The sequence below is a fragment of the Cygnus atratus genome, chromosome Z (assembly GCF_013377495.2).
Source record: "Cygnus atratus isolate AKBS03 ecotype Queensland, Australia chromosome Z, CAtr_DNAZoo_HiC_assembly, whole genome shotgun sequence".
Lineage (NCBI taxonomy): Eukaryota > Metazoa > Chordata > Aves > Anseriformes > Anatidae > Cygnus > Cygnus atratus.
In genome coordinates, this window is record NC_066396.1 from 12156684 (window position 1) to 12170896 (window position 14213).

General features: G+C 38.0%; 1 protein-coding gene and 1 long non-coding RNA gene across 2 annotated transcripts in view; one reads left to right on the forward strand and one right to left on the reverse strand.

Moving 5' to 3' along the window:
- Positions 1-1534, forward strand: part of LOC118256640 (uncharacterized) — a 41624-nt gene extending 40090 nt beyond the window's left edge. The window contains exon 7 of the long non-coding RNA XR_004781273.2: positions 667-1534. This is a non-coding gene — a long non-coding RNA (uncharacterized LOC118256640). The remainder of the gene's footprint in view (positions 1-666) is intronic.
- PRLR (prolactin receptor) overlaps positions 1-14213 on the reverse strand; it is a 158505-nt gene that overhangs the window by 28977 nt on the left and 115315 nt on the right. The window lies entirely within an intron of this gene.

Genomic DNA, 14213 nt, shown 5'->3' on the forward strand with positions numbered 1-14213 from the left:
CTGATATAAACACTCAATGTACTATGATCAGTGAACAAGAACATTTCCCAAACATATTCCCCAAGCTTCAAACTTGATAGAAGAGCTTTGTAGTTGCATGCTAAAGGCTACTAATGCCACATGCAGATGAAATGGCACACTGGTTAGCAAAGGTAATGAAATCCCTTATCCCGGTAATCTAAAATGGAGAGAATTTTTTCTTACAATTATTTGAGAGAAACAGCTGACAATAATGTGAATAAAACAATATTTAACCTTCAACCTTCATTTTACTGAGCTTCAAACCATTAATCTTTTTGCACTGCTGACTCAAAACATTATATTCCCTTTAATATTAGAACTACATGGATATGCAGGGAGGTATCTATCCCACCTAGCTCTGATCTTGTTGGAATTTTGTAGATATTCTCCAGTACCTAAATCCTAAATAGACTAGAGTTTAACACATTTTATACAATTATTTTCTGCAGGTGTTTAGATAGCTGGTGTTAATCCCTAATATGAGTAGAAACCACATAATTTCTCGTTACAGAAAATCAAATGTTCATATTACTCTCAGCTCCCAGAGAGCCAGACTGGTAAAGTATCGACACTGCTGTATCACAACCCTGTTGAATTCCACCTAGATGATCAGCTTGTAGCAAAACTGTCTTTATTTAATTACAGGTTTGCAGGGAAGAAAATACTGAACTCCTAAAAGCTAAGATATGCATCTCTGAAGGAACTGAATTCACCCTTTAGTCAGCAGTATGAATTTCCCTTCTCATTTCTGCATGATAAACTGAATGAAGTATAGCACTGACCTGATCTACCCCCCATCTTCATCCCAGGCTGTTATTCCTTGGAGATTCTCAGACATGGTACATTGTATTTTGGATTCTTCGTTTGTTTTGTAAGAATAAGGAAATGACCCTGAGGTTGTAGGCTGTGAGACTTTTATGTACTTGTTTACAGAATTAAAACTTACACTGCAATCTCCAGAGGTTAAAGGTAAATTCATTAATGTATTCATTCATTAACCCGTTCATACATTAACTCACTCGTTCTGTTCTTGAGAAGCTGAAAGGACAGTGCTGTGTCGCCTACTGATGAATGGATTTCTAGCAGGTGATACTTGCATCCCTGACAGGGAAAAATGAGACATGCCAAGAAACTACTTGAAGAAATCCATTTTGCAAAGACAGAGGCATCGTCATTGTGCAGCAAATGCAAACAGATGGCTTCATGAATAAAGAATAATTAAAAACAGAATATTAGGTTTCAGGCTATGGATAGTGTTTAGTTTTAACAAACTAAGGACATAAGCCTCTCCCTTACCTCTGCTGTAATAGCAAATATGTCAAATTATATTTAACATGGACGTTTCAGTTGGCCTGACTCCTCTGTGGAGTTACTACATTCCTTGATTAAATAATGAAGAAATAGCTACTAAGCAGAATTTGGAGAAGAAAAGCTTTCATGGAATAAAAAATACACATTCTACTGAAGTAAAATCAATTTTAACACTTTTCTTCTGTATGTTTGTTTTATTTGGTGATTAAAAAACTCCAACTGAAACAAAGGGCTTTTGGCTATAGCATGTATCAATGCATCAGGCTACATCTGATTTTTCAGTAAATGTTCTTGATTCGCTGTTTACTGTGACTTGATTTAGTGACTGTGTATTTTTTTTTTCACTCAGTCTCAGAATGGACCCATGGTGTGCATTGTAATTATCAGTTTTTATACACTGATATACAGGGTCACGACTTCATCTTGGAACAAGGGAGTCAGCTCTGGAGTTCTCTCCCTTTAAAATGGCATACTTCTTCAACATGATATAACCTCCATCCACGTTAGGGCTAAGGGGGAATGTATGAAGGTAGAGTATTGGAGGGGTCACTTCAGAGCTGTTTGCAAGCAAAATGATCTGATTTTCATGTAAAAGAAAACTGACTGAAATTCAAAAGTTCTGAAAACTGCAGGTAGGCAAAGACGACTTTTTATATCAAAGCATCTGAAATGTCAGATCCACATGCTTTATTTGGATAAAAGATACCTCACAAAAATGTCAAAAAAAAAAAAAAAAGAAAGAAAGAGAGAGAAAGTATGAAGGTCATAAACCTGAAGCATCAATGACATTTCTTTTAGAAGTATTTGATATTTACATGGACTCAAAGAGAGGGCATAAGCTGTAGGAACCTTCATGCCTGCCCTTGGTATAATGGATTTCATGGTAAATTGCAGCAAACTAGTAAATGTTACTAACAGCTGAAATAATTTTAAGCATGGTAATTTAGACCACTGGAAATCAGCCATTAGCCTCTGTAATTAACATCAGCCCACTTTGTTTTATATCCCATTACAATCAACATTTATTACCCAACCATAGTTACCCAATCATATTTCAGATGGTAATAAAATTCATTTTGTGTTTAATCCACAACACTGCTTCCATAATCCCTGAAATAAAAACCTTATGCTGACATTTAAGCACATAGAAATGGCAGGAGGAAAAAAACGCCATAACTGTCGGTTTTACTTTACGTAATAACACAGCCCAGGCTTTTAAGTCCTTGCTTACACAAAGACTGACCTTTTCACTTGATATAAAAGTCATTTTTACTGAAACTTGGATCCACACCTTCAGCCATTATTGTTACCTGCATCTTTTCATGTTGCATTTCTAGTGGTGCCTTTTACGGTCTTATGCCTGCATCTTGGCTGCACATCCTACTTAGAAGCATATTTTGTATAATGCCAATGGAAAAAATGTTGAAGAATAACACAGCCATGTTTTAAACTGCTCTTTTCATTTAATCCTTGATTTGCTCCACTGAGACTATGTCTGATACATGATTTGACACTGTTTGGTAGACATTGGTACCAGACTTTCAAATCCAATGCAGACTGTTTAAAGGGACATGACAGAATCCTTGAGCCTGAACAGTCAGGCCTCTGTCTTCTCGCTCAAGGTCTTCTTCCATTTGAAAACTTTGGGCCCCTCAGACTGAAGAGGGGCCCCTCCAGAAGAAAAGGATGGGTACATCCCGAAAAGTCTGCCCATATAACACTCTTGGGTGGCTATCTTCAGCAGTCAGATCAAAGCATCTCAAGCACACAGAAAGTATTAGTGCTCTAAGACCCAGCCAGGAGAGCAGGTAAAAGAGGCCCATGGCGCCTTTCCTTCCTCCCCCCTCGAGTTTTGTCACAAGTGCAGCTCAGAGAGCACAGGAGACTCAGCTTGTAAAGCTGCTATCTGGGTGAAGAACAGGTTTTTTGATTGCCTCAGGGTAGTCTTTCAAGATGGTGCAAATAGCAATAGGACCTTAAAAGGGCAAATTAGTTGCAGACTATACGGATGGGTGAATAACACACTTAGAAATCTTTAGATGTAGACACATATTTTAGAAATAAATACACCAAGTGAGTCACAGAACTCCGTTGGATTATATGGAACTTTTCAGTGTACTGCTTTTCTGCTTTTCTTGCTCAGATTTATCAAACTGATATTTACCTCATTTTCAGAGCCCTAGCTGCCTGTAAACATTTGCTAGCCTACTTTTCATGTACATAGCTATCTTTTCTGAAGCATGCTGACTGGTAGGAAAATTACCAGCTGTTCAGTACCACAGATCTATTCTTCTTCGTAGTGAAATGCTGCTGAGTAAAACACACTAAGAACATACTTAGTTCAACAGCCACCTCTGCTATGTTCCTAAACTGCTTCAGACATCTACTGTCAATGAAGTAACACGCTGGTGCAGATCTTATTTGTCCTTTCCAGACTATGTTGTGAGCTACTCAGGACAGGTACCAAGAATGACAAAGTGAGAGCCACGGGCATACAGATCTGAACACAACCATAAACCTCATGTTATCGTCCTTCTACAGAAGCTGTTAAGTTCAGTCTGAATGTTGTAGCATCCTATACAGACAAGAGATAAGCAATGCCCCAGTGATGGAAGGTTAAATAAGCACAGTACCATTTACCCACATCTCAAACCTGTGTTTTATCTTTGATATGAAAACCAAATTGACGGGACAGGTTTTTTAATAGAGATTGCTGGTACACTCCTCCTCCAGTGATGCAAAAGCACAAAGGTTCTGCAAGTTGTTGATGGGCACTGCATTTCAAAGATTACTCCTCTACTTCAGTTCCCAACTCTAGTATAATTGCCAAATTCTTTTATTGCTCAAACAAAAAATAATTATTTGATGGGTGAAACTGGTACTTGAAAATTCTTAAGTATGCAGAGATGCAGCTGAAAGGAAAAGGTCACTGGCTCTTTTTCAGTTCTCAAAAGCTCTGATATGACAAAGATTGTTTACTTTATCCCTGAGTGTGCCTAGAACAGTTTCACAATCATGTGTGTGGAGTAGCATACACAAGCAGAGCATCTGCAAATAAACATATACACAATAACAGCCGTGTTGCTATACAAAGTGTGAACACTTATCCTTAGGATGAACACTTGTTTATGAACCTAAGCTCGCTCCTTTTCATTCCAATACTCAATCCCAAATCACCTTCTTGGTTTCAAATCATTTGCAACATTCAAAAGCATAAACAAATGCTGTGATTCATTTTACAGAATCGCAATTTGAGCACATACTTTGTAAGACTTGATAAGCATGTAGATTTCCTTTTAGCATAGTATTAAAGCTCTATCGTATGCCAATTATGTATTCATGGGAAAATTGCAAATAGCCAGATGCAAAAAGAAAGCAGTCTTAAGATCTTTTGTGTGGTAAAGGCAAGACTCTCCCACTGAGGTACATGATATTAAGGGCACCTGTTTTTCAGGAATCACTTGTTATCCTATTTCTCCCTGTGATGGATTTTCATATGCACAAGATACCATGAATAATGTATTTTCTTTACATCTATATGTGATAATTTCACCTGTTAAAACTAACTCACTCTAATGAGAATTTCACAGGCTGGTCAGATTTGTAGTTCAGTGTTACTGTCAAGCATAAGTTCTAAGAATGATATGTTCATAATTCACATGGCTCAGCAAAAAAAGCACACGGCCTTAGTCCTTTACTAAGCTATCTGTATGAACCACTTTACTCTTTTGAGAGTCCTATTGATCTGAACTTCCTTTCCAATATATCTCAATCTCCTCTGTGAAGAATTTAATGGGAAATGCACATTGCTTTGTTTATTTTTATTTCTGTAATGCTAAGTATCATAGCATCTCAGGATTTTTTTCATGCAGTACCTACAAAATATGAACTGCTGCATGTGAAATATACTACATTAGGTGGAGTCTTAAAGCAGTAGCAACTAAATAGACATGAATTACTGCAACAATTTTACATATTAATTCCTTCTTTGACACAACCTTTGTTCAAATTCTTCAAGAAGCAAGCATCCCCCTGCAGGAACTGGAAGGTATAGTAGCAGCTTCTCAAGGTCAGTTTTGTTATGGGGTTGAATTCACCAGTACACACTCTGATATTAAATCAATGTTATTACACTGAATGCATACATTTTTGCCACTCAGTGTATTTAGTAATTAGGTATAACAAGTCCATTACTAGAAATTAAAATGGTAGGAAATGATTTATGCTTTTGGTACCATGACAGGAGAAATACTCTAGATTATGGGCTAAATGCATCAGTTGTATAAGCAAATAATCAGCAGGAAGTACAGCTAGCACCGCTAATATCATTATCTTAAAAACAAAAATTCTCAGTAATACAGGTCATAACTGTTAAAATCAGAGTAATTTCTGCAAGCTGTCTTTCAGCTTGGAGACCTGCTGTTGCTACTTAAGACCTAAATCTATATTTAGTTTCCCTAGTGAAAGCATATGTTCTGAAGTACAAATCTGTGGATAGGAGAAGGAAGTATATTTCAAGGGTGGAAAATCATGGAGGACACGAAACCTTCCAGATAGTGTCCCAGAGGCAGAAAAGACAGAAGTGCTGGGACGCATGTGCATGTTCTGCTGGTGAAGCAGAACTAGAAGCTCAGCTCCAGAGCTCTGTTCCTGTCCCTGCTGACAGCTTAGTCTCTGGTATTGGACACCTCTTTTACACCTGCAAATTGCACAGACACCAAATCTCACTGAGATATGTATCTTTTAAATCACATTTATAATTTCTACGTTGATAAAATGAATTTCCAAGATACTCTGAGGTCTTTAGATTGAAGGCAGAAATATTGCTAGTAGCAATTTAGTTATGAATAATTGTAAATAAAAAAAAAATCCAAGTGGCAGGAATTTTGAAAAAATTGCAAAGAATCACAGCATGGATGAAGCTGGAAGGGATTTCCGGAGGTTGCCTAGTCCAACACCACTGCTTGAAGCAGGATCAACTAAAGCATGATGCCTAGCATCAGTTCTAGTTGGGTTTGGAATATCTCCAGGACAGAGACTCTACAAGCTCTCTGTTCTACAGTCTCGACCTCTCAACCCATTCAACCATTTTACAGCCCTTGTAAAAAAGTTTTTTTTTCTTACATTTAAGGGGAATTTCCTGTATTTTAAGTTGTGCCCATTGCTGCTTGCCCTCTCACTGGATACCACTGAGAAGAGCCTGGCTCCATCTTCTTTACTTCCCCCCCATCAGGTACTTACACGTACCGATAAGATCCCCCTGGGCCTGCTGTTCTCCAGGCTGAACACTGCCACCACTCTCAGTCCCTCCTCATACAAGAAATATGCCAGTACCTTAATTATCTTGGTGCTCCTTTGCTGGATTCACTCCAGTATGTCCATATATTTCTTGTACCGGGGAGCCCAGAAGTGGACACAACACTCCAGATACTTTACCCTTGAGACCCTTCAGGACAACATTCCAAAAACATGGCCAAAATACATTAGTAATTCCATTTATTAGGGAGAGATTATGAGGCCAGTTCTGAAATAAACTTTGCGCTAGAGTTCTGCTATGCTCATTTTCCACTGGTGAACATGTATAAGAACTGGCACTGAGGTTCAGGAAATTCTGGTTCTAATCCTGAATCTCTTTTTATTTTCTTTTATATGATATTTTTCCATTAGTCAAATTCTGACTTTTTTAGAGGAGCTGTGCTCATACCAAGAGCAGCAGCCAATGACCGAATTCCTTTACAAACCACTTTATTTTTGACTTTACAGCCAAACCATTAAATAAACCATATAAATTAATAAATATAATAAACCATATAAATTCTCAACCTGGGAACACACTGTCATTCTTCAGAATGTTCATTTGCTTGTGTTTGGCTAACTGCATGGAAAATAAATGCTTTGTCATTTATTTTTTTTTTCCTATCCCTCCATTACTATGCAGAATGGTAACCCCCAACAAGGTTGTATGGTATTTCTCTTTGAGTGATTGCACTGAAATTACATCCTAGTACACTTTAATAGTTATCACTTTACCGAAAGCTCAGAGTGACAGCACATTTCACATTACTGAGGAACATAATTCTTCGTCCTTTTTAGCACCTATATAATATTAATGCCTATGTTTTTTCCTGCAGCTTTAATTATATGACAGTGTTTGACATTAAAACTCAGCAAAATCTCTGACTTATAAGATGAAAGTAGTACAAACTTACAAAGTCTGGGTGGAGTACCTGACTAAGGACATTGTGAATTGGGGAGATGGGCTCTGTGCCAGCTATGACAATACCAGAATGGAATAAGACAATTCTTATCCTGGATTTTGTAATGGTTTTTTTTCCATCCTTCTCAAGACACAAGATGAGGTTTGAGTCATAGACAGCTGGTATGAAGCAAAATTATTCTCAAGTAGTTCCATTTTACACCTTTGCTGAGTAGTGCCAGGGTGTGATGAGTGCCTTAGAGGCATTGCTTCTCCTTTATCCCCTCAGTTGCACCAAATATTTCTTGCCCATTTCTTGCGGACACTTTGTGCCCTTGAATAAATAAAGTCTGTAATTCTAAGAGAACAAAAACTCTTTCAGAAACAGTTTTGCAATAGTGAGTCAACAGGAGTTAAATTCTAAAACATTGCAATAACACACGATTAAAGCAGAGAACAGCCCGGAAAAAAAACATGTTCTTCTTTGAGCAGTGGAATTAATAAAGCCTGATTCTCTTCTGTGTCACCTTTCCACTGTAATACCAGCTTCCTTCCTCCTGATGTCCTCCATGGTACTCCACTGGCCAACAGGCAGAAAGGATGGAGCTCATGGGGTGGCTTCTATATGAGACATGCTGACTGTCCAACTGGCTTTTGCCTAGTGGAATGTAATGTTAATGAAATTCTGCACAACGTTCTTCCAACATAAGGAGGTGCACTAATTAGGGTCTCTCTCTTTTCCATTCATTTGGCAATTTTCATTAAAAAACTGTACATTTCCATTATCTTTGGTAATTCTATCCTCTTTTAAATGTGATTTAAACTGGGCAACAGGATAATGCATTATTGGAGGGAATAGGGACTATAGATTATGAGATCAGTCAGCCTCACTTCCTCAGTAAACCAAACAAAATGCAGTTTCATCCAGATTCATCAGAATCTCCAATCACTATTTTGTAATTTTAGAATGGTTTTGATTTTATTTTTCTGAGGTTGTTTAGTGTAATATACAAGAAGAGATCTAGTCAGCAGAAAGCACAATATTTATAGCAGCAAAACAGAAGAATCTGCAAGACAGCCTGGATGTGAAGTCAGATCTCAAAAGTGATTTGCTGCTTAAGAGGCAGGGTGGTTCTGTCTTCCAGAGTAGCTAAGAAGAGAGTGAAAAACAAAGGATTTGGGTGACTGATCAAGAACTGTCCTTGAGCCATGTCCAGCTTGGTCTGCTGGTGATAAATTCACAAAGAAACATCAGAGAGGCTGGCCAATATTTTTATTTGGTTAAAAGGCAAAGGGAAAGGTTTGGAGATGTAGATTCATGGGTAATCAACACAAAGAGGATAGATAAAGTTATCTTTTCAGATGAGATTATGCAGAATAAGATGTGGAGGGAGAACAAATGATCAAGAGTAGAATTCTGTAAAGGAAGAAGAGAGAAGTAGCTGAAGTAGTCAGGAGAAGTACGGTAGACAGAGATAAAAGGAAAATTTTCCATCTCCTGTTACATGCATGTGTGTACGTGCACACGCATCCAGAAGGCAGCAGAAGGCAGGGGAGGCTGAAGAAGAAGAGAAGTTGTGGGAGAAAAGGGAGAAAGCAACATCTCTTTTGCAATCCTTTTTATAGAGACATCAATTACTCAGCAATTTAACTGGTATTTCATAAGCTTTGTATTAAACCATGAAAGCTTGCATAGGAGAGCTTGTGGAGTCACCATCCTTGGAGACCGAAATCTGCCAACCATCCATGTTTCTCAAATTAGACATGCAGAAGCATACCTTTGTTTAACTTTCCAATCAAAAGAAACGTTCAAAAATCAGTCTGGAAGAACAAATAAGTGGTATTTGCTTGAACACAAGTAAGAAAGCCAAGTTAGTTGACCTTAACTCTAGACACACAACAGCTGTTTAAGTTAAGAAAGTGGAAAACCAAATACAGCATGTTTATTTACAATTCCATGAAGTTATGTGAACATTTGGAGCTATACGGTATGTAGTAAACACATCTGCAAGGTTTATTTTTAGGAAGCGCTTGTATCCACGTATTCTCCCCTATGTGTTGACTACACTAAGCTGGATGATGGTGGCAGTTAAATCTTATTGCCAGGACTGATAAGACTGGGCAGGTCCAAGCTACTGCAGTTTTACTTTTAACTGGGGGCACTGCTAGTGAAGAACTCCAAAAGAGAAGGTAACTCAAACCAGTCACCTATGAGAACTGACAAGGCTGTGTACGGTTTATCCATTCATAGATGAAAATTTCCAAGGATGGACACTGCACAGCTTTCCTGGGACAACATGTTTCACTGCTTGACTGTTCTCAGGTGAACAAATACTCTACATTCAGCTGAAACCTCTCTCATTCCAAAATTTGTCTGTCAATTTTTGTCCTACCATATACTGAGGCAAGAGCCTGGCTTCATCTTCTTGATAAGCTCCTTAAAGACACTGGAAGGCTGCCATCAGGAAAATGCAGAACCATATTTTCCTTTCTGTCCACTGCTCTACTGTCCTGTTACTCTTCAGTTGCTATCCAAAAATTTTACTCTCCTGGAGCACATATCTGAATTTCAGGCTGACCTGCTTATACAGTAACTGCACAGTCATTTAGGTTACTATGATGTCTGTTGCCCTTTCTCGCTCTCAGAAGCAAGTGAAAATTGCACAAACTAAAAACTGCAGTTCCTTCACTCAAATTGGCTAAGTACCAGCGATCAGGGAAAAATGAAAAATGCATTTAACTTACTTAAAAAAACAGAAGGTCAGCAGCAACTTAATATGAACTTGTATATTTCTACAAAAGGAAACAAAATTCTCATCGATCATAGAAAGGAACTCAAGTAAGCTACTGCTGTTTCTTCACAGCAGTCTCAACTTGAAACAATAATTTTGATTAATTTTTCTGGAATGAGTTATATAAATGAGATCAACTTTCATTAGCTCCAAAAAAACTGTCAACTGCAATATCAAGCAGATCTAAAAAATGACCAAAATACTGAAAACAGGTATGTGAGAAATAATTGGCGTGTTGTATTTTGACACAACAGTTAAAGGAGAATTAGAATCAGAATTGAAATGGTTCAGTTTGAAGGGACCTACAAAGATCATCGAGTCCAATTGCCTGACAACACCAGGGCTAACCAAAAGTTAAAGCACATTACTGAAGGCATTGTCCAAATGTCCCTTGAAAGCTGACAGGCATGGGGCATCAACCATCTCTCTAGGAAGCCCATTCCAGTGGTTGACCATCCTCACAGAGGTCTGAACCTCCTCCCCTGGTGCAGCTTTGTCTCATTCCTGTGTGTTCTGTCATCGGTTCCCAGGGAGCAGAGACCGGCACCTCCTTCTCCTCTTCTCCTGCTCAGGAAGCTTGTAGACAGCAATGAGGCCACCTCTGAGCCTCCTTTTCTCCATACGGGACAACCCAAGTGTCTCAGCCTCTCCTCACAGGACATGCCTTCCAGCCCTGATACCAGCTTTGTTGCCCTCCTCTGGACACTTTCAAGGACCTTAACATCCTCTTTATATCGTGGAGCCCAGAATTGCACCTGACTATTAAAGGTGAGGCCACACCAATCCTAAGTATAGTGGGAGAATCTCCTCTTTTGGCTAGCATTGATGATCACCCAGTGCTCCAATCTATCTAGATCCCTCTGCAAGGCCTTCTTACACTGAGCATTTTGATCAACTCTCTCTTCATGCATAGTATGGATGCAATTAGAAACCTATCTTGCTGCAAATAAACTAAGTGGTCTTGGGGGTTTCGGGTGCTAAACAGTACCACGAGTTCAACAAAGAAGCAGATCACTTTCTTGGCTCTTATGGTCTCAGGAGACATGGCTGGGAGTGCAAACAGTCCTTGAAATTAAGGATTTTACTATGGCTCAGAAAAGAAGGACTTCATATTTTGACTGATACAGTATTATCAGCCTTTCCCAGCTAATTTAGGATGAATACTCAAAAATTGCATGAGAATAAGTGGGCACAAAAAAAATTGCCAACTAACTGCTAAAACAGAACCTCCCAAACTTTGCACGCAAAATAAATTGTTCAAGAACATTTCATACTTATGGAAAAAGTACTTCTTGTAAGTTTGCAAGATTAGAAAGAGCTTAGCTTAATGCAGCTGCTGGTTGTTTCAGATGAAAGAGATCAATATAGGTGGGAATTAATTTTTCATTGTCATTTTGGTAAAAGCTGCATGTTCCCAGGTTCAGCCCATTCCTTTGAACATCACAGTCCTACTCCCTAAAGATGCAGATATTCTGCAAGTGCTCATTTATCACTACAGCTGCAGAATAAGAGACAATTTACTGTGTAGCATTAGCATTCCACTAAACTGGGCAGCATTGGAAGAATGAAGCCTATTACAGCAGGATTGCTTGCCTGTCAAATAAGATCACTAGACAAAAAATGTTTAGGTTTGAAACTGCTGAAGTGAATGGAGTTATATCAATAATTAATTATTAATCAGTTGTCCTCATTCGTTAACATCATGAAGCTTAAGTTATCATGGCCTGGGATTATGTACACTATTCTGTTTACTATGGGAAGAGACTGAAGCTACTTCCTCAAGGAGGGATACAATAAAGTTTTATGTGTAGAGAAAAGGCAGCACCTTTACTCACCACAGAAAATATAATATGCTTTTGTGATTCTCATATGCTTTTCCCAATTTTATTTTGCCTGTAGCATGTGCTTATGTGCTGTAAGCTTTGCAATTTTTGCTGATGTTGATCGATTTTTTACTTGCAAGGGGAGTGCACTGCCATTTTTCTCATGCAACATATCTGCAGAATATAAGTAGCTTGTGAACACTTCAGAAAAACAAAAAAAAGTTGCACAGTGACTCGTAAGAATTTCTACATCACAGGGAACATAACATGTTTATTTTAAACAAACCCATGCTGAGTATGTGAAAATCTGGAAATGGGCTCAGAAATATTCTAATATGATAATGCAGCAAGGCACCAGTAGCGCTTTCAGTTATTAAACTGATTTGAAGATAAAATCATCATCTCCTTCTTTTTGTGTATATACAGCGGAAATGAAAATCCAAATGCAAGTTCTTAGTCTTTCTCCATTGTTCTAATAAGTAAACCAGTAAGAGCCCAGATCCAAGTCTAACGAAACTTAAAACTGACCTGAAGCTAAAAACAGTGAGATTAGAATCTCACTTGAATGACAAAGTCCTCTACAGTTGACTTTGTCTTTTCTGATTTCAGAGACTGCTCAACTCAATGGAAAGATAATCACTAGCATCCTGCATACTCACATAGCATTACCTATTTAACAATTAAAAATATTCTATACCAAGTGAGTAACCTGGTGCTGCTTGAGTCTTCCCTTCACCTGACTGTTGAGCTGGGATTCCAGTATATTGGGCTGTGGTGTTCTTCAAGTCTGTCCAGCCTGAAGTGATACAGCTTTGCTTGCTCTGTGACTGGTACCTGCTTATGGGCTGCTGGTGGGACACTCACAAAATGGAGGCTTTATGCTCCTGTGAACACTGTTGACCTCCAAGCCATCCCAATAGATTGAATAAAGCCTCTCTTTGGAAAGACCGACATGCACATGGGGCGTCTAAACACATCTGTACTTCAGATGGCATGAGAATAATAGAAATAAAAGAAAATATCAAAATATTTAATATAATTCACAGCTTTCTGTCCTAGGACAGTTTCATCTTAGCTAGCTATGGGAAGTTTGTCCCACTACTTAACATTCAAGTAGCGTAAAACATTCCTTTTACTCCTTGTAGGTCCTTGGGATTCCTCTCTCGAAGCCAGAAAACACCTTCTGTGCTTTTGAACGCCAGTATCTACACATTTGTTCTTTGTTTTGTTGGTTGGATTTCTCTATGTTTTCTGCAAAGATTCTAGAAGAACCTGTAGCATCAGCCAGTATAATTTTTCAGATGCTTCCTGTTATCAGGTAAATAAGCCACTATTTACCTAAATACAGAGAGACATTATACATCCCTTATAGTAGGCAGCCGATTTCAACTTCACTGAGGTAATTCCAATATATAAAAATAGTAAGAACAACTGATAGTCTCCCACCCCAAGTTTCATAATAACTTCAGAATTTCTCTCAGATGTCATAAAATGTAGTGGAAGTTACTGTTATTTTCATTTTCTATGAAGATGTAGTAAGTGGGATGCATTGAATATGGCTAAAAACAAAACCTGGAATGTTCTTTCATCATCGAAGTTTGCAAGGCAAATGTTATGTTGCTTCCTGCATTAAAACAAAATACAACAAAACAAAACAAAACAAAAAACAAACAGGGTGAAATGAAAACTTAACCTTTAGTTTGAAAAATATTTGCTTTACTGTCTTTCTTCCATTCTATTTTTAAGCTGGTGTACAGTTACATGATTCTGGAGGATGTAAATGAAGTAATGCAAACTATTTTAAGCTTATTTTTTTTCTTTTGGCTGCATAATATTCTTAAACAGGCTTCCAATAAAAACAATTTTATAACATTACATTTTTACCTTCTATTTTTCACATTTCAGGTTAAGATGCATTCTTATGGCTTATGCCTTACAAACTAAGAAGGCTCAAGCAGACAATCATAAATTAGTAAGAAGTTTGGAAGAACTTCCAGAAGAAGTTGCTGTAGATAAAAACACTTTTGGAAATTAACTTGGAGGCTCCACCATAAAAATCTCTGTGAAAGA